Source organism: Protopterus annectens, chromosome 16.part0 (genome assembly GCF_019279795.1).
Source record: "Protopterus annectens isolate FY-2018-M chromosome 16.part0, PAN1.0, whole genome shotgun sequence".
NCBI classification, from domain to species: Eukaryota; Metazoa; Chordata; order Ceratodontiformes; family Protopteridae; genus Protopterus; species Protopterus annectens.
This window is the reverse complement of record NC_056750.1, coordinates 138,548,124-138,569,525: the sequence shown is the minus strand read 5'-3', so window position 1 is coordinate 138,569,525 and position 21,402 is coordinate 138,548,124. Positions and strand designations below refer to the sequence as shown.

At 37.3% G+C, this 21,402-nt stretch overlaps 1 protein-coding gene across 3 annotated transcripts in view; it reads right to left on the bottom strand.

Moving 5' to 3' along the window:
- The window catches only part of LOC122790723 (O-sialoglycoprotein endopeptidase), a 276,220-nt gene that overhangs the window by 149,517 nt on the left and 105,301 nt on the right, over positions 1-21,402 (bottom strand). The gene's annotated exons all lie outside the window — the stretch shown is intronic.

The following is a 21,402-nucleotide window of genomic DNA, read 5'->3' as shown; positions in this document are numbered from 1 at the left end:
CAAATCTTTACATAGTTTCTCAGAATATACTAATAAGATACAATGTAGGTAAGGGACTATGCAGATAACCGTACATGAAGGTAATTACTGAAACTCGAATAAATACGATTAAAATACTGATTAGGCCAAAAGGAAGAAATGCATATAGAAAATAACACTGTCCTACCTTGAATCTAAGGTGTGTCATATGAAATGGTGTGCACACAGATGCAGAGATATAAATCTTCTAAGCATACTGTGAACATCTATGTTTCTTTTTTAATCCAAAGGTGGTGGGGAAAGGGAAGAATTTTTGAACCTTCACAAATCTGTTCAAGGCTGTTATTCTTTTTTCTTAGTGGGGTGAAATCGTGAACTGAAACCTGACCCTTGCTAAGATGGAGGAGCTGATAGCAGCTCCTTTAGTACATTAACATCTCCACCTAGTTCTTCGAGAAAGGCAACACTGAAGAGATTCTAGAATCCCACTGTTGGGCTAAAAGTAGACTTTACTACATATATCAGAAAAAACATCTCTAAGATCCACTTGCCTAGAACAAAGGACTTCTAGTTGATGGAGAATATGCGGTTTAGTCATACATGAAAACTATCCGACATGTGGAAGGGTGTTGAGTAACCTGGAGAATGCCAGTACCTCTCTCATATTTAGGAGACAAAGGTCTCTTCTGCTGGGTGAGAGGTGCTGAATGTTGTTCTGACTTGACCATTTCCTTTTTTGATGCTTCATAAAAAATGTTTGAAGGTGCAGAAGTTATGACAAAAGGTCTTCTTGAAAATCTCCAAGTCCAATCCTGGATTGCTTTTTGAAATCTGACAAAATCTGTTGAATGTGATAATCACAAAAGTTTTCAGAGTTCCTGGTGGTATCCAGAAGCACTGGCATGACATCCTTTGGGTAGACCCGAGGTTGTGGATGTATGAGCATTTAAGAACAATTAGCTTGGCAAGCTTTTCTCTGTATTCACTCTGGGCAACAGATCTCTGCATATGCTCTAAAAATTGCTTCCCGGTAAGTACTATTAAAAGTCTAGTTGGGTAATGGTGGAGCAGGCCTTGGGAGAGGAGAGGAGTGGCGAGGCTAAACTTGTTCACTTCTCTTCACTAAGAAGGGCTGGTAATTATGTGCTAGTGTAGGCAAGCTAATATTCTAAGTCTTGGCAGAGACCAGGCCTCAGAATGGTGGCAAGGCTAAAAATCTTGGTGAGTCTGGGCAAGCAAGGGTACCTTTGGGTGGAGTGGTGAAGAGACTACTAGACCACATTGCAACAGGTACTGGCCTACTAACGGGCATGATTACACAGGTGTAGGGTCAGCACAACAAGTGCACTGTCCTACTACTGAGCAGCTGTGACAACTCTTGTCCTCCACCTATGTCTTGTCACTTCACAAATCTTGTGAGTGACTATCCAGAAGGGATACAACTGGATCAGAGCTTAATATTCAGAAGGATGAGGATGGAGTCACTGGCATTAGCCAATGTAAAACAATAAATACATTTTACATATATGCCTCCACACACAATGCATATAAACTACATAATGAAACAGCTGTCCTGACAAGGAATTTGTCTTACCCCAGTTACCTCTACGAAAGCAGAAAATGTTTAAAAATTATACAGTTATTTGCATAAAAAGTATCCATAAAAACATTGATTGAAAGGCTGATCTTACATCTATATTTTAAATTGTTTTACTGATTTTTCAAAATAAAAAATACATTAGATTAAATGACAACTTTATCTGTTTTGTATTACGAAAAAAGAACTTTAACCTGCAAAACTGAGATTTAAACTACAAGAAGTTGATTTTATCTATCAGTACTTTTTCTAGAGGATCACTACATATATGAGATACTCCAAGATTCATCAGCAAATTCTTTAACTTTAAGTATACACCTGTAGTGGACAAATGAATCCAGTAATTTGATTAACCACTATTAGTACCACAAGTCGGTAAAATTATTAAAATACCATACACACATTATCCAAATCATTTGGAAACTACACAAACAGCTTATGGAAGTGGAACATACAGACAAAAGATCAAACCCTTTTAGCACTCAATAGGTCTACCTAATTCTTATAGCACAACATAACTCTGTACAATATCTTCTACATACCTATAAGCTTTAATCTGAGCCTTTTGTCATACAAACCCAGTTTCATGCCAGCAACAAACACGTCTAAACAGCCTATTTGACAGTGAAAGAAAAAGAAAACAGAGAGAAAAAAATCAAGAACCATTTTACCTCTTCTAAACTGAATTTCTGACAAAAATGTTTAATTCTAAATCATCTGGAAAATGAAGAAAGCACAGCATTCGCTAACAATGGATCTTTGAGAGACTGCAAAGATAAGTCACAACATATGGATTATTCATCAGGAAGGCTGTGGTCTTTAGGCCATTTCTTCATCTAGCTGTAGCCTTTGCATTTTGTGTCTATATCAGCAGTGATGACAAGTGCTATGTGTGTGCCATAACCAGCATTGACTTGTGCACCAACAGTTCTTCAGTGAGAAGCACTGGATCACAGCAAAGCACTGCTATGCAATGATAAGTGTGCAGCACCAAACCTAGCTTGGTGGGGTCTCAGACAGCTTGCTATCCAATGAGTCATGCAAGGGATAACTTCTCAATAATGCCGGAATGTAGGATAGTATCAAATGCCTTTGCTAAATCCAGGTAGGCAATATGGAGTGATCTGCCATCATCCACTGCTTCAGTGACTTTCTCTAAGAAGTTCACCAGCTTTAGTAGGCAGGACCTACCTTTGACAAAAGCCACATTCATTAGGATTTACAGTTTATAAGCTATCAATGTCATTATTTATCAGTGCCATAATGACATATTACATTACTTTATAAGTGATGCTGGTACGGCCAATTATCTATAGGTCATTGGTATGGCCACCCTTCCAGGCCTCAGGCACACATCCAGTAAAATCATTAAAACTAAACAAGTTTAAGATGGAACCGGCAAGGACTTCCAAGATGGTTGCACACTGATTGACAGCTTAATTTCAGCTTTCAAAGTGCGAAAACAGAAACTGAGAAATACAGTCAGCTTGTTAAAGGGAAACAAAACAGGAAAAGAGAAAACACTGGCTGGGAAGAATCCTGCAGTTACTCACAAAAATCAGTTCAAGCTTCAGCTTTGGTACATGAAATGGCTTCCAGTAATTTACAGGAAAACTAAATCAAATGTACTCAGAGGCGATTAAAATAAATGAAACATTTAAGGAATACATAAACACCAAAAGGCTGGAAAAAAATGGAAACTACCACTAAGATGAATTGATAAAACTACAAAAACAGAAGATGAAATGAATAAAAGGTTGGCCGAGTATGAAGCTACTTCAGAGTGGTTTCAGAAAATGGAATTAGAAGACAGAGCACACAGAGAAAAAAAATGAGATTTTCTGCTGTACCAGAGAAATTGGAAGGAACAGTCTGTATTAAGTTTATGAAAGCACAAATAAACATTTGAACTGGTGTTTCACAGCAGGATTTGTTAATGGAGAAGGCACATTGAGTGTATGCTCCAAACCTGACCATGAGAAAGCAGCCAAGACCTATATTAGTAAAGATGCAATCATACCAGCAGAGAGAGTTGATCCAGACAAAACTGCGGCAGAAGGGAAAAGTATTAAAAATTGGAGACAGAGTGTTTGTGGAAAATTATTATTCACAGTTCATTATGCATAAGAGGAACAAATTTATCCAAGTAACCAGAAAATGTTGAGAAGCACATGCAAGACTAAAGCTGCTGTATCCATCTATTTTCAGAATTATTTTCCTGGAGGATCAAATACATTTTTGATGCAGAAAAAGTTAAGGAGGAAATAAAAATGTTTATACAACAAAAAGTGAGCCAGCAAATAGAAGGGAACTCTGCTTTTATTTTTCTGAAAAATAAAGCTTAGACAGGGACTTGTCAGTGAAATATTTTACAATGTATCAAAGGAATATGCTTGAGAGTCAGAAAAAAAGAGTACAGGAATTGCCTAAAAGAATGTGGAATACCTTGGACTTGAACCACAGTTTGGTTTTGGGAGATGAACAGGATGAAAACTAGTAACAGTGAATAAATGCAAGACTATAAAGTATCAGTCACATTTGTAATTTATGACTTTGCAAGATAACATGTCAGAGAAAGACTAGGCTTCTGTTGATTGTTATTGACCTGAAATTGTTGTTGGATTTAACAATTTCAGGACATACACAAATAAAAACAAAGACAAAAATGTAGGATAATTAAGTAAAAAATGAGACACTAATGCTTTCCCACCTATGTTAAAAAGAGAGGACTTTAAGGAATGGGTAGCAGAAACTATTCAAGAGTTATTAGGAAAGGTAGATTTTTTTCAGATTTGACAGCAAATGAGTGGGACAAAATGAAAATGGAGTTTAAAAATTGGGCAGAAATCAAAGAGAAAGATATGGCTAAAAAGTAATAGGAACTATTTAGAGGGACTAACAAAGGTTAAAGTATTGCACAATAAGGAGAGTCTCAAACAAGAGAAGGAGCAACTGCAATGTGCTCAAGTGAAAATAAGGGAGTATTTAAATAATACACATGAGTTTAGAAGCTTTGTTAAGGAGCTACTTTCTGAAAACAATGAAATATTTATGGAAGACAATTGCACCCAGGTAAGAGGTAGATTAGACTAAAAAAGTAATAGTTACAGTAGGAAGAGCCAAGATAAAGAAGGTGATTTATAATCAATTTGCAGGGAAGTCTCCAAGAACAGATGGCATTCCTGTAAATGTTTGGAAGTTAGGAGGAAATAAAGTGATAAATATCTGAAAGATTTTATGTAATAGTATTTTAAAAAAAAGAGAAAGCACCAACATCTTCGAAGAAAGCTGTTGTGGCCGGATTACCCAAAGGCGTTCAAGATCCGCCAGACCCATCTTCATATAGATCCTTTTTAATTTTAAACCATAATTATAAAGTGTTTACATCTATACTGGCAAAAAGAATGGCAAAAGTGTTGTGAAACTCTACTATGGATCAATGCAGTTTTATGGAGGAAGGCAAACATTTGACAGCATTAACAGAACGTACAGTTGTGTAAAATCTTACCATAACAGCAGATGTCCTTCTCTTCAATGTTGCAGTATTCATAACCTAGCATGAATAGTCACACATACGCTCCCCACTCAAGTCTTAGGACATAAAGGTGATGTACATATGCAGACACACTGAACTGAAAAAGCCCCAGGAGGAACAGAATGCCCTTAAGGACAAGAAAAAAATGTGTATCAAAGGAAAAGAGCGCCAGGACAAGGAGGGTAAGAAAGGATAAACTAGAGCAGAGAAATCAGGAGGGTGGGAATGAATACTGCAACAGTGAAGACAAGGGCATCTAATGTTATGGTAAGAATTTACACAACTGTAGTATATCCTTCCATATCACTGCTGCAATATTCATAATCTAACGAGAGTACAAAAGCTCAAGAGGAAGCCTGGGAGGAAGATGGCATAGAACAGCCCTCCAGAAACCCATGCAGGATAGCCCTGGCAAGGCCAGCTCTGTCCCAGGAGATAACATCTAACTTGTAATGTTTAGTGAAAGTATGAACAGAGAACTAAACAGCAGCCTCAGGGATGGAACTGGTATCCAGCACTCTGAAAAAAAGCACCACAGGAGGCAACATCCCTGGAAGAAGGAGCCTTCACTGACAAGGAAAGACATTTACCATGAAAAGAACAAAAAAAGAAATGGCAGTAGAAACCTAGGAAAAGATGGTTTGCTTAGAAACAGCCAAACCCAAAGACCTGAGATGAAAGAAAACAAAAAGCTGCTCAAATTTGTGAATAACTTTAGTTTTACCAAACTAATATCTGAGCTGTCTATGCAAATCCAAGGAGTGAAGAATCTTCTCACTGGCAGACTGTGGAGAAGGAAAAAAGGAAGGTAGATGAACACACTGATTAAGGGATAACTCATCAACTATCTTGGGCATAAAAGGAAGGTTAGTAACACAAGACAACCTATCTCTGTGAAAATTTAAGAAAGGAAGAACAGCCACGACAGCCTCAAGTTCACACACACTCTTGGCTGAAGTGAGAACCAAAATAACAGTCTTCCAAGTACAACGTTGTAAGGAAGAAAAAGAAGCAGGCTCAAAACAGCCTGAGTCAATTTTTTAAGTAGGGATGCCTAATATGAAGGACGTTATGAAGAAATTGCTTGACACCAAATCTAGAGGGCAGAGGAGGAGTCAAGGTCAGGCAAGCAGAAATTGACAAATGAGCTTTAACTGAATATGCTAACCCAGCAAGGAACAGATCACACAAATAAGACACAACCAGGAACCTCCACAGATAGGGGATCCTGATGGTGAAACAGACTCCAGACAGAAAATCTTTTCCATTTAGATATGTACGATTTCCTGGTAGTGAGTTTCTTGGCTTCCTGCAGGATTCAAAGAATGTCCTCAGAAAACAGGTGCCTAGGGGGGTGTGGCCAGGATGAGCACTGAGTAGCAGCACTTCTCTTCAGCTCTTTCTCTTCACATTTTTATGAGAGGATTTTCAGAATATAACTATCCGAACTGTGGATATTTTTTATGCTTCTGACTCTTATTATATAAAAGGATAGTACACAAATTTTTTTTTTGAATATTTTACTTTTTCCCATAAAAAAATACCAGTGACACTCTGATCTTTATTAGTCAACAGAATGAGCTTCTCTAAAACTGCACATCAGGATACAACCTTAAAAAAGGAAATACAATCCTTGCTAACTAATATACAAGAACTAACAAACAAAATAGACAGAATGGACTTGAAGATAATTTTAAGGAGAGATGTACACAACAAATGGATACTACTCATAAAGACTTACAACAATAGAATGAACAAATCCCGGGAATTGAAACAGCTCTAAATGATATGGACACCTGAATCCAAGAAGGTGAACACAACATAGAATTTCTTTTAAAACAAAACACTCTACTGGAGTCAAACGTAGATCTTGAAAGCAGGTCTCGTCATAAAAACATAAGAAATTTTGGGTTGCCTGATAATATAGAAGGAAACAACATGGAAAAGGTTCTTGACATCTTGGCTGCCAAAAATCCTGTAACTCCCTGCAGCTCTTGCCTATGATTCTGAAGTAGCACACAGATCTATGGTTTCTTCTAAAAACAGCAAAAGTAACTCTACAAAATCTGTGATTGTAAAATTTCTTTCACCACATGATAAGGAAACAGTACTGAAAACAGCCTGGGCAAAATCACCAATTAAAATAAAGGATAATATAGTTTGTTTTCACAATGATTATTCTCCTGTGGTAATATCTAAAAGAAAGATTTTCTTGCCCTTAATAAGAGAACTTAAAAAGAATCAAATAAAATCCCATTTATTATTTCCTGCAAGACTGAAATTTTTCTACCAAAATACATCTAAAATATTTGAAGATTTGGACACTGCTCTTTCATTTGTTAAAACAAACAAGCTATTAGACAACATTTAAGAAATGGAGTGGGCTAATGCTAGTTTAAAGAGATTACCTGAGAACGGAGCATGAAAAACCTTTGAACAAAAAAAGAAACTTAGAAAATAACTGACAGTGGATACATTTTTTATTTACCCTCACTTCCATATTTATACTCAAATATTTTCTTTCACTTCAGTTTTTCTTTACTTGCTTCTTTTTACAGTTGCAAGTGATCCAAAAGTCCGAGGAGATGAAACTGGATCAACAGGTAAGAATTTAGAATATTCTTGTTCACTGGTGCTTCATTATCTATTCTTGTTGGTATGTTATAATAGTTTAGTATAATATAGTTTAAAAGGTACAATAGCTACTTCCGTCTCATAATATATTTAGTCTGTAATTAAGTAATGGTGTTCAGCTGATTGATATGGCTCTGCTGTTAATGGGAATTTTTTTTTATGTGGCTGGGACTGTGTTTTATGTTATAGTCTAGTAATTAATAGGTCACTATATCTCTATCTCTTGAATTCAAGTTTAAATCTAATTATGGGATTTGGTGTTTATTTTTTGATTCCTGTCTTATCCAACCTTTTTTTCCCTTTTGGTATATGTTAGTGCTGAAGGATTGTGAGGCAGGAATGCTGCACTGAGTTGTAATGCTTTTAAGGTACTGACTTAGTTGTATTCTGTTGGGATGGGGCTGGAGCAGTTTGTGTTGATTTGGGATGGTGCTGCTTTTTTTTTGTCTTTTGTTGTTTTATTTGTTTGTCCCTCTTCTTTCATTTTCTCTGCCTACTGTTACTTGGTGGGTTGAATATGTTGGTTTTTTGCCTAATACGTTGTTTTTGGGGCTGTGTATGTGGTGGAGTTGTCTGGGAGGGCTTCAGGAGTTACTATGGTCCAACTCGGTTGTTGTGATGGCTCCGCCCTCCCTTTTGGCTAGTTGCAAGTTGTGCTTTCAGCTCGAGCTTTGGAAAAAATGTAAAAGTGAGTTTTTACTCACAGTTTCCCGCTGGAATCTTTGAAAGCTGTTTCCAGTGAAGATTCGGCTTGCAAACAGCTTCATGAGATGATCACACAGCTGGGTTGCTTCTTCATTACTTCACCACACAGTCTTGATGTTCCGGTTGAACCCTGAACTTGAATTTAGCCAGATTGCATAAACGGAACGTACAAACACTTCAAGAAAGCCAGCACAACATCCAGCATATCTGCAAGTGATGTGGAACTTCATCTATCTGCAACAAATGAACATGATACCTGTTTTAAAGTATGAAGTTTCGTTTTTTTACTTATCGGGCATATATATTTAGTCTATTTGACAAATATAAATATGGGCATACTAAGCAGGCACGGATCATTTATCAGTTCTTACTCCTTTCATTTGGCATTCGAACTGCTGTCCTCAAGATTATTAGTTGTGCAGTTCTCAGTGTATTATTTCATTTTTATGCCTGGACATCTTACAGTTAAGCTTGATAGATCTCTACATTTATGCATTTTTAACCTATATTGTGTGCTAGCCATTGTAGACAACTTTGTCTTCACAGCTATCGATTATGGTGCACTAGCTCTGGGTATTCTGACACCTAATAAGGATATTTTGTACTCAAACTCATGTGTACCTTTTAATAGCAGTTATTCTGGTATGTTCTAGTATAGTGTCAACTATAAACTGTTAGATATGGTTGCAGCAGTTATTTTAAATCATTACAAAGAGGCATAACAGAAATTATAAAAGTTAGTTTGCCATTCCAGTTATCTGTTTTTACAATATTTCTTAAGCAAACGGCATTTTAGCCTCTGATATACTTCACATATACTTATATAACCGGTATTGACAATGCTCAGTATTTTATGTGCTCTAATTTTTCTGCAAGATATTAAGATTAAAGAAAAGGGCTAAATTAATAGTACATCTGCTCTTTTGGATACTAATCTCATTATTTACAGGGTCTCTTGTTAAATAAGTGACATCTTTGCCCTTTAAACTATACTTAGATTTGCAACAGTTTAATTTTCTAAGAAATTTATATATTTTTTTATCTACATTTTTAATACTACTATCCTTAGTAGTGATTTTGATTTTGTGTCTTGTCATTTATCTATGTATAATGCTACCATTTGGTTAGATGACATGCATATTATTTTAAATCACCAAGCCGATAAATAACTCGTCATCTATATTAGGACGTTTTTTAAGTTATTTCTCTTCACTGAATGACTTGTAATAGTTAATTGTGTAAACTATTAATATTCTTTCTATATTTATAGTACAAGTAGAATATTCTAGTTTGTTGGTTTAATGCTGCATACATTTCCTATTGATTAGCATTGCCTAACTATTATAACTTTACATATAGGCTAATTTGGGTATTATAAGGATTTGTTAAGACCAACTTACAAATGTTTCAGTCTAGGTTTGTTGAGTGCTTTAGAGGGAAAGGGTATAAAGAGGTAGAATATGGAGTGGAAAAGAGGAAAATAAAAATAATTCAATTAACTATGATTAATACCTTCTATTTTGTATAAGCGCTTAGCACCAGAAGTACAAGCTGAGAATATCAGGAATATTATTTGCTGATTTGGCTTATTAATGGAATATTATTTGTATACATCAAGCATATGGCTTTTTATATATTTGTCACTACAGTTGTTCCTTTCTAACTTTTCTGTGCAACAGAAACTGGAGAGTGAAAAGAAAAAGGTGGAATAAGAGAATCCAATATTTGTCTTACTATCTTATGAAAACCTAGACTATTAAATTATAATTCCTAGTCATTGTACCTCACACTATATTTATATGTTCTCTTATTTAATATAATGTGGATATGTATTTTATAATTTCATGCCTCCATAGCAACATGTTATTCATTACCTATAACAGTTGTAAATAATTTTATCAGGTTATTACTACCTGTTTACTGACAGTAATAACTCATATAGTAGGCAAGTATTTTGAGCCCAGCGGGGATGATCATTATATCTACAAAGAGAGGAAAAGAGGGGGTAAAGGGTAGGGAAGAAGAGTAAGGGAAAGCAATAGGGGCTGTAGCATTCATATTTCATTAGTTTTGCAAACTACTGTAAATTATAAACAAATGAAACTTTCAATTCTGAATATTTACTTACACAGTTTTAGGATGTGTATTTCAATGTTTAAGGATTATCTGGTTACAGTATAGACTTATTATATATCTTTATTAACTAGATTGCTCATTGTGACACTTTTTTTTCTTGATGGTTACTGAAAGTGAAATTTTAACTTATGTTAATAGAGGATATTTATTATTGTTATACCTTTAAGAGTAATTCATTGGGCTGTTCTTTATGTGCCATTAACATAAATACACTCTCTACTGATTCATGATATATATTATTAGTTTTTCTCTTGAAGCTAAATCAGCTTTATTAAGAGTAAATATTATCTCAGACACTGATTAGATGTTGCTACTGGTTAGGGGGTTAACTTGAGTGATCATATGTCACTCGAATTGGGAGTATTAAACTCCAGAAGGGTTAGGGGTGGTTATGATGTTATTAGTTTAAGTTATAAAAGTCTACTATTAGTTTTCTTCACAATCTCCACAACACTTGGAAAAAGAAATTACACATAATTACTTTTTTCAACTTTACTGCTTCACCTTATAAATATTGTATTTAGTATTCCTTCAATTTTCATTAATAGGTTATGGTTTTGGTCCATACACTTCCTTTTCATAAACATAATACTGAATGACCTCATTAAAGAGTATCTCAATCAACATTAATGGATTAAATACTCCAAGTAAGAGGGGAAGTTTCTTTAAATATCTCAAATTACACAAAGCTAAATTAATATTCCTACAAGAAACTCATCTGAAAACAGAGGATGTATTTAGATTAGATACCAAATCATACTCAGTGTTAGTAAGTTCAGAACATTTTCAGAAGACAGAAGTAGTTATTTTATGGAATAACACTTTACCACGTCCAAAAATTATCAATACTTAAAGACAATAATGGGATGTTTTGCCAATACCACCAAAAAGAACTGAAATAAGTAATAAGTAATAAAATAATAGGAATCACCTAGAAAAATGTAATAATAATACTAATTATCAGAGATGTTCCAGGTGTACAAATGCTGCAAATTTGAATTGTGGAACACCTGGAAATGATTTTTGTCACAACTTATAATGTTATTAGTCATAAAATTGTAGACATTATTAAGCAATTTTGGTCTATGATGCTTAGGGAGAGACTTAAGTTTGCTTTTGCCTAAACATGTCATAGCCTCCTATAAGAGGGCTAGGAATTTAAGGGACATTGTAGTACATAAATATTTTGAGTTACCTACTGTTAATTTGGATAGAGAAATGATTCCTATTATAGGTACGGGCCCTTGTAAGAAGTGTTCTATATGTAAATATATTAATTATTTTGCAAGCATTAATGGATGTTTTTTTACTAGTAGGAAGAACTTTGATTGCAATAATACAGGTGAAATGTGGATATAATAAGTTTTATGTTGGGGAAACTAGTCGAAGCCTTAAAGTACATTTTCAAGAACATGTGAGGGATATTAAAGATGTGAAAATGGATAGCCCTTTGGGCTACCACTTTTCTGAGTTTCACAATTCCAATCCTGAAGGAATTTGTGGCTGTACCTTGGAAAAAGTGAAACATCGATGGGTGAAAATGCAAGTTTAAAAGATAAACTTTTGAAAAAAGAAACATATATTTTAAAATTTATTAACACTTTAGAACCTTTAGGGTTAAACAAAGAATGCAATTGGAAATATGTAACTTAATTAACCCATTAGCAGTGGGATGGACTGTTTTTATTGGACTTATGTATTTAAACTTGTGTTTTGGAAGTGTTTTTACTCTGTGAAGGCTGGGCAGCCAAAGCGCTAAGTGCAATAAATCCTTTTATCTGCATTTCTTCTGTGATTTGTGGCTGTTGTCGCTGGTGGTATTACTAATAAAGGAATGTTTTGCCTTGTTACTGTCCAATTTAACAAAATGTATACCTTAATAAACCTATATTGGATTCCAGGAATAGGTACCAGTACAGTAAAACGACATTTTGACCATATACTGCAATTTCCTAAGGGACATATAATAATTGCGGGCGATTTTAACTGTATTTTAGACAATAACGAATCAACTTTTCATAATAAAAGAATTACAGCATCAGCCAAATTGTTGAAAGACTTTTCTGAAACATACCTTTTGAAAGATATACATACCTTTGCTGATTCTGATTCTTTACTTACACTTTTTTCACACAGGCATAATAAACACTCAAAGACAGACAGAGTTTTATTTTCTAATGACTTAGTAGATTCTTTAATTAGTACTAAAGTGATTGATTGTCCTTTATCAGATCACAATTCAATAATTTTTAATTAATCCAAACTGTAATGTTCAAAGAAGAAGAATACCTGCATATATTACAAAGCTGAAAGATTTATAACATTAGAAACTCAGAATTTTATAGCCCTAACTAACATCAATGATACCTCTGAAATTTTTGTGTGGGACACCTTAAAAGTGGATCTCTATGGGAGAATTATTAATTGGCATCACAAAAAAAGAAAAGTTGGGACGAACAATTACTTGACATACAACATAAAATTAGATACTCTGAAATTTATTCAAGAGAAAGATGTTAATAAAAACAATAAGAAAAAAGAAATAAATTGTTTGAATAATAAATATATGGCGATATTGAACCATAAAACTATGATTAATTTACAGAAATTTAATTTTTTAAAATTCTCCACTAATCCTAGATCCCTAAATTTATTACCTAATAAAACTAAATGACTAAATAAATTGGAATCATATAAATAAAATATTTTCCCCTAAAAAGAAAAGGAGAGTTTCAGATATACAAAATATATTAATCGAATTTAAAGAATTTTTTATTAATATAAATCAGTAACCTACGATAATAGAGTCTTATCAAGAAATCAAATCTTTCATTAATAAATATACAAAAAAGACTATCAAAAGAGCAAGCTACTTGCATAGATAGACCCATTTCCTTTAAATATATTCAATCCCAGATCACTAAATTAAAACTCAATAAAGCACTGGGAAATGATGGCGTAATTCGGGAAATTTATAAGATTTTACCAATTAATGCCTTAAAACTGCTTCATAAAGTCTATAACAGCTCCCAAATAATAATTTAATACCTCCTTCATGGAAATAAACTTTTATCTCTCCTAGTCTTAAATCTAATAAAGATCCTATTAAATGTTCATCCGATAGACCTATCTCTTTACTAAAGATCGATTATAAAATGTTTATGTCAATATTTGCAGCTAGACTAAAAAATGTTCTACCCCTATTAGTTGAAGATGATCAAACTGGATTTATAGTAAATAGAAACTCTTATGATAACATCAAAAGAACTTTAATTGAATCAGTTAAATATTGAAATAATAATCTGACTTTAGTCTTCACATAAATTGTGCTTTCGACTCAATAAATTGGGATTATTTGGGTCTACCTGAGATGGTCGACAAGCCATTTGATCGACACTCATTTGGTCGACAGTTCATTTGGTCGACAAGCAGTTTTATGTGGGGGGCTTCACCCCCCACACCCCCCAATGTGGAGGGCTGTGCCCCCCACACCCCCCCTAACTATATATATCAACTCCAGGGTCGCATAACATTGGGGAGGGGGGGCAAATCTGCCTGTCGACCAAATGAAAGTCGATCAAATGGCTTGTCGACCATCTCAGGTAGACCCGATTATTTATATTATTGGAGAAATTAAACTTTTCTAATAGTTTTATAAATTTAATTACACAATTATATCAGGGTAGCCAAGCATATATTAAAATAGGCACAAATATCTCCCAAAATATACCAATTATTAAAGGAACCAAGCAAGGATGCCCCTTATCGCCTTTACTGTTCACATTAATTATGGAACCTAATTTGATAGTCTGCCAGTCCGCCGATGATTCATCATACACTTCATTTTTTTAATTCTTTCCAGCCTCGAAAGCAGTTCGGAAATTGATGGTGTTGTCAGCTAATACAAACACTGTGGGGCATCCCTATAGCAGTTCTCTACCAGCAAGCTGCATCTGCAAAAGTTGGTGGCCTGTTTACTTAAAGTACAGGAACATTACAGTGTATGTTAATGATTTAACCCTTCTATGACTGTACATTTTATTTAGAATGTATTCAAGGAGTGCACACTACTGCTAACCCCCACCCCCACCATGGATCTCTCTAAACCCAACACTTTCTAGTTTGGAATCATTGTTTTACTAAGACTTCTTCCCAATACACATGCCCATATTTCACCCACTCCATACTCACTCCTGGCATAAGGTTTCTATTTCTCTAAGAATTCCTAGTCTACAAAATTGTCAGCTGCATAGATACTTTTCACAGTACCTGGTAGTCTAAGTGACTGTTCCTTGCTGTGCAGTTATAGAACTTGGCTCTACAGTTATTTCTGTTTTTGCCCTCCCCTTTTGTACCTCACTCCTTCGACTATTGTCTTCTTCTGAATTTGCTGAGCTCTACTCAGTTATAAATCTCCTTTCCTTCTAGCTGCTCTTCTGCTAGACCTTTCTTTTTACCTTGTTCTCTCTCTCATTAGAGAATTTGAATTGGCTTATTCCTAACCGTACCCAAAAAGTATCCAAAATGTAGCTTACCCCTGCCCTCTAATCTTTGAAACTTTACCCTCAAAACAACCCCAAAATTGTATTACCTATAGGATACTAACTTTAAAAAGTGTAATACAAAAAAAAAACATAATCTAAAAGCTTCACTTCCTATAAATTGAACCTATAAGCTAACAAGTGCCATAATACCTACCTAACTGCTCTAAGGCAGACTAGAAAACCTTGGGATTTGCAATAGCCCCGCTCTGTTTGTCCTCGCTACGCTTGGGCTCACTGCGCTCCCGTCCCTGCCCCCAATTCCCACCCCCACTACCTCTACATTTCTACCTGACTAGCCACTCCCCCACCTACTAGCTCCCATCACCTCTTACTGTGATAATTATTCCCCACCCAAACCCTCTACCTACATCTCACCAGCACCTATCAACTTTCATCTGGCAGCCTCCCACCCCCTTTTAATACAGTTACCTAACCACACTATCTTCTGGTACTGCAATTCCAGGTATAACAGTTTATTATCTCTCAAGCCACATCCCAAACAATGTTGCACTGCTTTTTACTACCCCTCCTATTAGCCCCATACTTCCTTACCTTATATGAAAATTAGTCTCTCACAGGACTTCAAGTTCCAAAGACCCATACTATCACCCAATTTGTCAATCATCCCACCTTCAACCATAATTACAATACCAGGACATATCCAACATCTTGTTCTCACTTCCTACATATCAACTCTAGGAAAATTAGCACTAGAATCAGACTCTACCACAAACATGTAGACAAATTCCTGAAACTTATCTCCAAGCTTAGGCCTAGCCTATTACTTGGTGGAGACATACACCCCAACCCTGGTCCATCCACCTTAGACACATACTCCCCCTCTACCTGTAACTTAAGCTACAAACCTACAATTTCCAGGTCATCTAACTCTAGCCTAACCTGTCATCTTAATATTAGAAGCATTAATAACAAGGTACATGAACTGCATGCACTCCTTGCTGTTCACTCTCCTGAGATTCTCTATCAGAGACCTGGTTAAAACCTACCACTACAGACAATGAAGTACTACTTCCTGGGTATAACATACACAGGCTGGACTGTGCTTCCAGGAAGGGGGGTGGGGTAGCTTTACTCTATAAATCAGAGCTGAATGTAACCACATATATAGTACAACCACCTCAGATTAACAACTTAAGAGATTCTAGCCACCAAACTGCAACTTAACAAAAGTAAATGCATTTATATAATCTGCAAGTATATTCCCCCAGGTAACAATATAGCTACAATTGAAGACACCTTACACTGGATATCTAGTCACTACCCCCAAGAAACCCTACTTCTCGGAGACTTCAATATAGACTGGGCCACCTGTTCATCAGAATCCCCAACCACCCATATTAACCTACACTTACTTACGCAAATCATTAACACCCCTACTAGGGTAGGTAAGCCCAACCAAAAAGAAAGCATACTTGATTGGGTACTCATCAACAGTCACCCCCATCTGTACACCTCTGGTACCCTCCCAGAGAGTCTAAGCGATCACTATCTCACATATATAATTAAACAGAAAGCTATCAATCCCCAACAACCCTTACTAAGAAATGTTAGAAATAACAAAAACTTTGACTCAGCCAAATTCCAACAGGAACTAAAATCATGTAATTGGTCTATTTTAAAACTCTTCCCCTTAGAGGAAGCAGCTGTGTACTTTAACAATAAATTCCTTGAGATCCTTGACTTACACGCACCTATTCGCTCAAAAAGAACAAAGGCAAAAACTGCACCATGGCTTTCAAGAGACTAGACTCAAAATTAGCCTTAGAAACAAAGCCTGGGCTTTATGGCGTTCAACTAAACACCCCAAAGATCAAATTAAATACAGGCAACTTAGGAACGAAACTACAAAATTCATACTACAAGACAAAAAAACAATACTACTGCAAATTACAGACAGAAAATCAAAATAACCCTCAGAAGTTTTGGGCAGGCTTGAATAAACTACTGATAAACCCCCAGAGGATGTTTCAAATAGTTTTAACAGATTCTTTACCAAGACAATTCAGGCCCTAGCCAGCCAACTACCTCCTAGCTCCCTTGGCCCAGAAAGTACCACCTCTAGAAACCTACTCTCATTTAGTTTTCAACCTGTTGCCACATCACTTATCCATACCCTAATCAAAAAACTAAAACCCACCACACTATCGGCTGACCAACTTCCTGCTGAATACCTACAAAAATCAGCTGATGCTATTGCATACCCGGTATCGATACTTATCAATCGAACCATAGAAGAAGCTAAAATTCCCACTATCTGGAAAATATCCTATGTAATCCCACTCCATAAAGGAGGTAGCTCTACTGAATTCTCCAACTACAGGCCTATAGCTATACTCTTTCCACTTGCAAAGATTATGGAAAAATGTATTCAGAGACAGTTCATGCACTACCTAATCCTTATCCACCTCATGGCAGATACCCAGCATGGTTTCAGACCTCACCACAGTACTACCTCAGCCCTACTAACCTTTACCAACACCATAAACCATAGTCGAAACAATAACCATATTTCTTCAGCCCTCTTCTTGGATCTCTCCAGGGCATTCAATATGGTTAACCACCAACTATTAATCCACACCCTGCAAACACTCAGTCTAGATCCTAAAGCCCTTTAATGGTTTAAATCCTATCTAAGTGGTAGACAGCACGCTGTTCTTTGGCAGAATAAACTCTCTAACCTACCTAACACCCTTTAAGTACCACAAGGCTCTATACTATGGCCCCTGTTAGTTTCCATTTTCTGAGTGTATGCATGTGTGTGCCTTCTGTGGAAGGTTGGGCACCAGACTGGCACCTCGACACCGTAAAACTCCACTGCCAATTATGAGCGGACAAGTAATCCGCTATGGCGACCCCTAACTGGGAAAAGCCGAAAGAAGAAGAAAGAAGATCATCGATATGAATACTGTCATCCCAAAAGTCAGCTGTATCCAATATGCTGACGACTCTACCCTGATTTTCTCGGCCACATCCCCAATAGAGTTACAGTTAGCCATACAGACCACCTTTAACACAATAAAATACTGGCTTTTCCAACGACGTCTGATTCTAAATCCTAAAATAACTAAATTGCTGCTATTATTACCTACACAAAGGTCTACTGTTGTTAACTTTATAATAAAAGCAAATGATGGAACAATAATCTTCCCTGACCTCTCCACTAAACTATTAGGTGTCATTACAATCTACAATTTGACCTACATGTTAACCAATTGATCAACACCATTACCAAAAACTAGGATCACTTTACAGAATAAAAGCCTTCCTAACCCCCCCCAGCCAAAGTTGCCATAGCTCTAGCTCACCTTCTCTCTACTTTTCTGTATGCATCCCCTCTTCTCTCTAATGTTAACAAGACTGTCATGAAAAAGAAGTTATGTACCCACCATAATATTCCATGTTAGTTGTCTTCATCTCACCTTCTTTCTTGCTGGTTGTGATCGGAGCCGATCCTTGGCTCTGACTCGGCAATCTTCTATAGCTCGAGAGCTGTTTACTGGCTCGAGGCTACCCCTTATCCCACGATGCCTGGCGATAGCTACCCAGATCTCATTTGAAATAGCTAACCTCAGACACAGCCAGAGAATAAACCTGTCCAAACAAATAGGTTGAGTATACCTGTCATACTCTCTAAGTTAGTAGAGGAAACAACTCTCTAAGTTAGTAGAGGAAACAAACCAGAGAACACTCAGCCAGTGAAATCAGAACTCCTCTCGGTCCAATAGGACAGGGGGATGGAGGGTGGGACGCAAGAAAGAAGGCGAGATGAAAACAACTAACATGGAATGTTATGGTAGGTACATAACTTCTTTATGTTAAGTTGTCTATCTCGCCTTCGTTCTTGCTGGTTGGGACAGCGTCCCTAGCACCTACAGTCCTGGGCGGCTCATTGGAACAGACTCTTCAGAACAGTGGAACCAAAGTCAGCTCTACTCCTGGAGACCATATCTAGCTTGTAATGAGAAATAAAGGTATGAGGATTTGCCCACGTAGCAGCTGCACAGATAGAATCCATGGGCAACCTAGATTGGAAGGCTACAGAGGTGGCCCAAGGCTCTTGTAGAATGACCTTTTGGTTTGATAGGTAACTCTTTGTTCCTTAATTGATAAATGAAAGCAATAGTGTGAGACAACCATCTGGATAAGGTCACCTTGGAAACTGGGAGACCTTGTTTGCCTACAGCATAGGAAAGGAATAGTTGGTCCGATTCCCTTATTTCCTTAGCCCTGTGCAGGTAAAAACACAATTGTCTATGAACGTCCAATTGGTGTAATTTGTACTCTGCCTTGTTGGTGTGGTTAGGAAAAAACACAGGAAGGTCTATAGATTGGTTTAAATTATTTTCTGAGCAGACTTTCGGAAGAAACGAAGGATTAGTCCTCAGAGCAACCCTGTCCTTATGAAAAACCAAGTATGGAGGACGAACACATAGTGCCTGAAGTTCAGAGACGCATCTGGCTGAAGTAATAGCTACCAGAAAGAGTGTCTTCCAAGATAGAAACTTAATGGAGCAGGACGCTGCTGGTTCAAAAGGGAGCAGAGCTAAGGAAGTTAATACCAAATTAAGGTCCCAAGGAGGAGGAGGATCTCTGACTGGAGGCCTAAGGAGAGTGGTCCCTCTCAAAAAAGCTTTACAGAGATTACGAGACATAATGTTTGAATTTGACAAACTAACAAAGTTAGAAATGGCCACTAACTGAACCTTGATTGTAGCAGAAGCAGAACTGGAATGAAAAAGTTGCGCTAGAAATTCCAGAATTTCGTGGACTGGGGCTGAAAAGGGGTCTACATTCCTAGCCTCTGCCCAACAAGAAAAACGTTTCCAATTATTAGCATAAGTTTTTCTGGTTGTGGACTTGTGAGAGGAGACAATAATCTCACTTACAGCCGGGGAAATGCTGGGAAGCCTGGCTAAGGTTGGAAGTGGAGCAACCAAGCTGTGAGCTGGAGAGTTTGGAGGGATTGATGCAACCTACCTGATTGATGAATCAGTAGGTCTGGAATCGGATCCAGAGTCCAAGGCTGATCGAGAAGGTAATGATGCAGGAATGGGAACCATATCTGTCGAGACCAGTAGAGGGCAATGAGGATCATTTTGCAACCCAATGATATTGCTTTCTGTATGAGTTTTGGAATCAGGGGAAACGGAGGAAAGGCATAAAGAAGACCCTGAGGCCAATCATGGACTAGAGCATCTCTGGGTGAGTGACCTGAAAGCAGAAGAAGGGAGAAGTAGTTGCTGCATTTGCTGTTGAAGGGGGTGGCGAACAGATCGCAACAAGGCTGTCCCCATTTGCGGAAGATAAGATCCGCAACTTCCTGATTCAGAGACCACTCATGAGGCATGAGGATAGCCCTGCTGAGCCTGTCCGCTATGATGCAGGACTTCCCAGGGATGTGCCTCACAATCAGAAAATGTTGGGAGGAAAATCGCCCACTTCCACAGTCTGACTGCTTCTCGACACATGGGGTAGGACCTGGTTCCGCCCTACTTGTTGATGTATCACACCACTGACATGTTGTCTGTTTGAATTGTAATGGTCCCAGAAGGAAGAGAGTCCTGAAGGGCTTGCAACGCTAGGAGTACGGCTCTCATTTCTAGGACATTTATATGCAGATGGTACTCGTGAGGCTGCCAAGTGCCTTGGATTGTCCTGCCCCAATAATGCCCCCCCCCCCCACCCTATCAGGGAGGCGTCTGTGGTCACCCTGGCTACCGGAGGCTGAATGAAGGGTCTGCCCTGAGTCACTAGTGGGGAAACCATCCACCAGGAAAAGTGTCTTTTGCATGCTTCTGTAATCTTGTGTGAGACAAGGGCAGCTGTTGGAAAGACCACTGTGTGAACAGAAGCCACCGAAGGATCCTCATGTGAAAGCGGGCCAGTGGGATTAGAAGAATGGCTGCTGCCATAGAACCCAAAGTTTGAAGGACGAACCTGACATGGATTCTTTTGCTCTGCATCAGAATTTGTACTTGCTGATGAATTGTAGACACCCTTTCTGGCGGTAGCCTTGTGGACATGTTCTTTGTGTCTAAGTCTGCACCTATGTAGGCGATAGATTGACAGAGCAACAAGGCAGATTTTTCAAAGTTTATTGTAATGCCTAACTGGGAGCAGATTGTGATTGTGTAGTCCCTGGCTTGAAGAAGTTGATACCTGGTAGTAGCAGTGAGGAGCCAGTCGTCTAGATATGGAAATACCTGGAATCCTCGATGTCTCAGGTGAGCCGTGACCGAGCAACAAGGCAG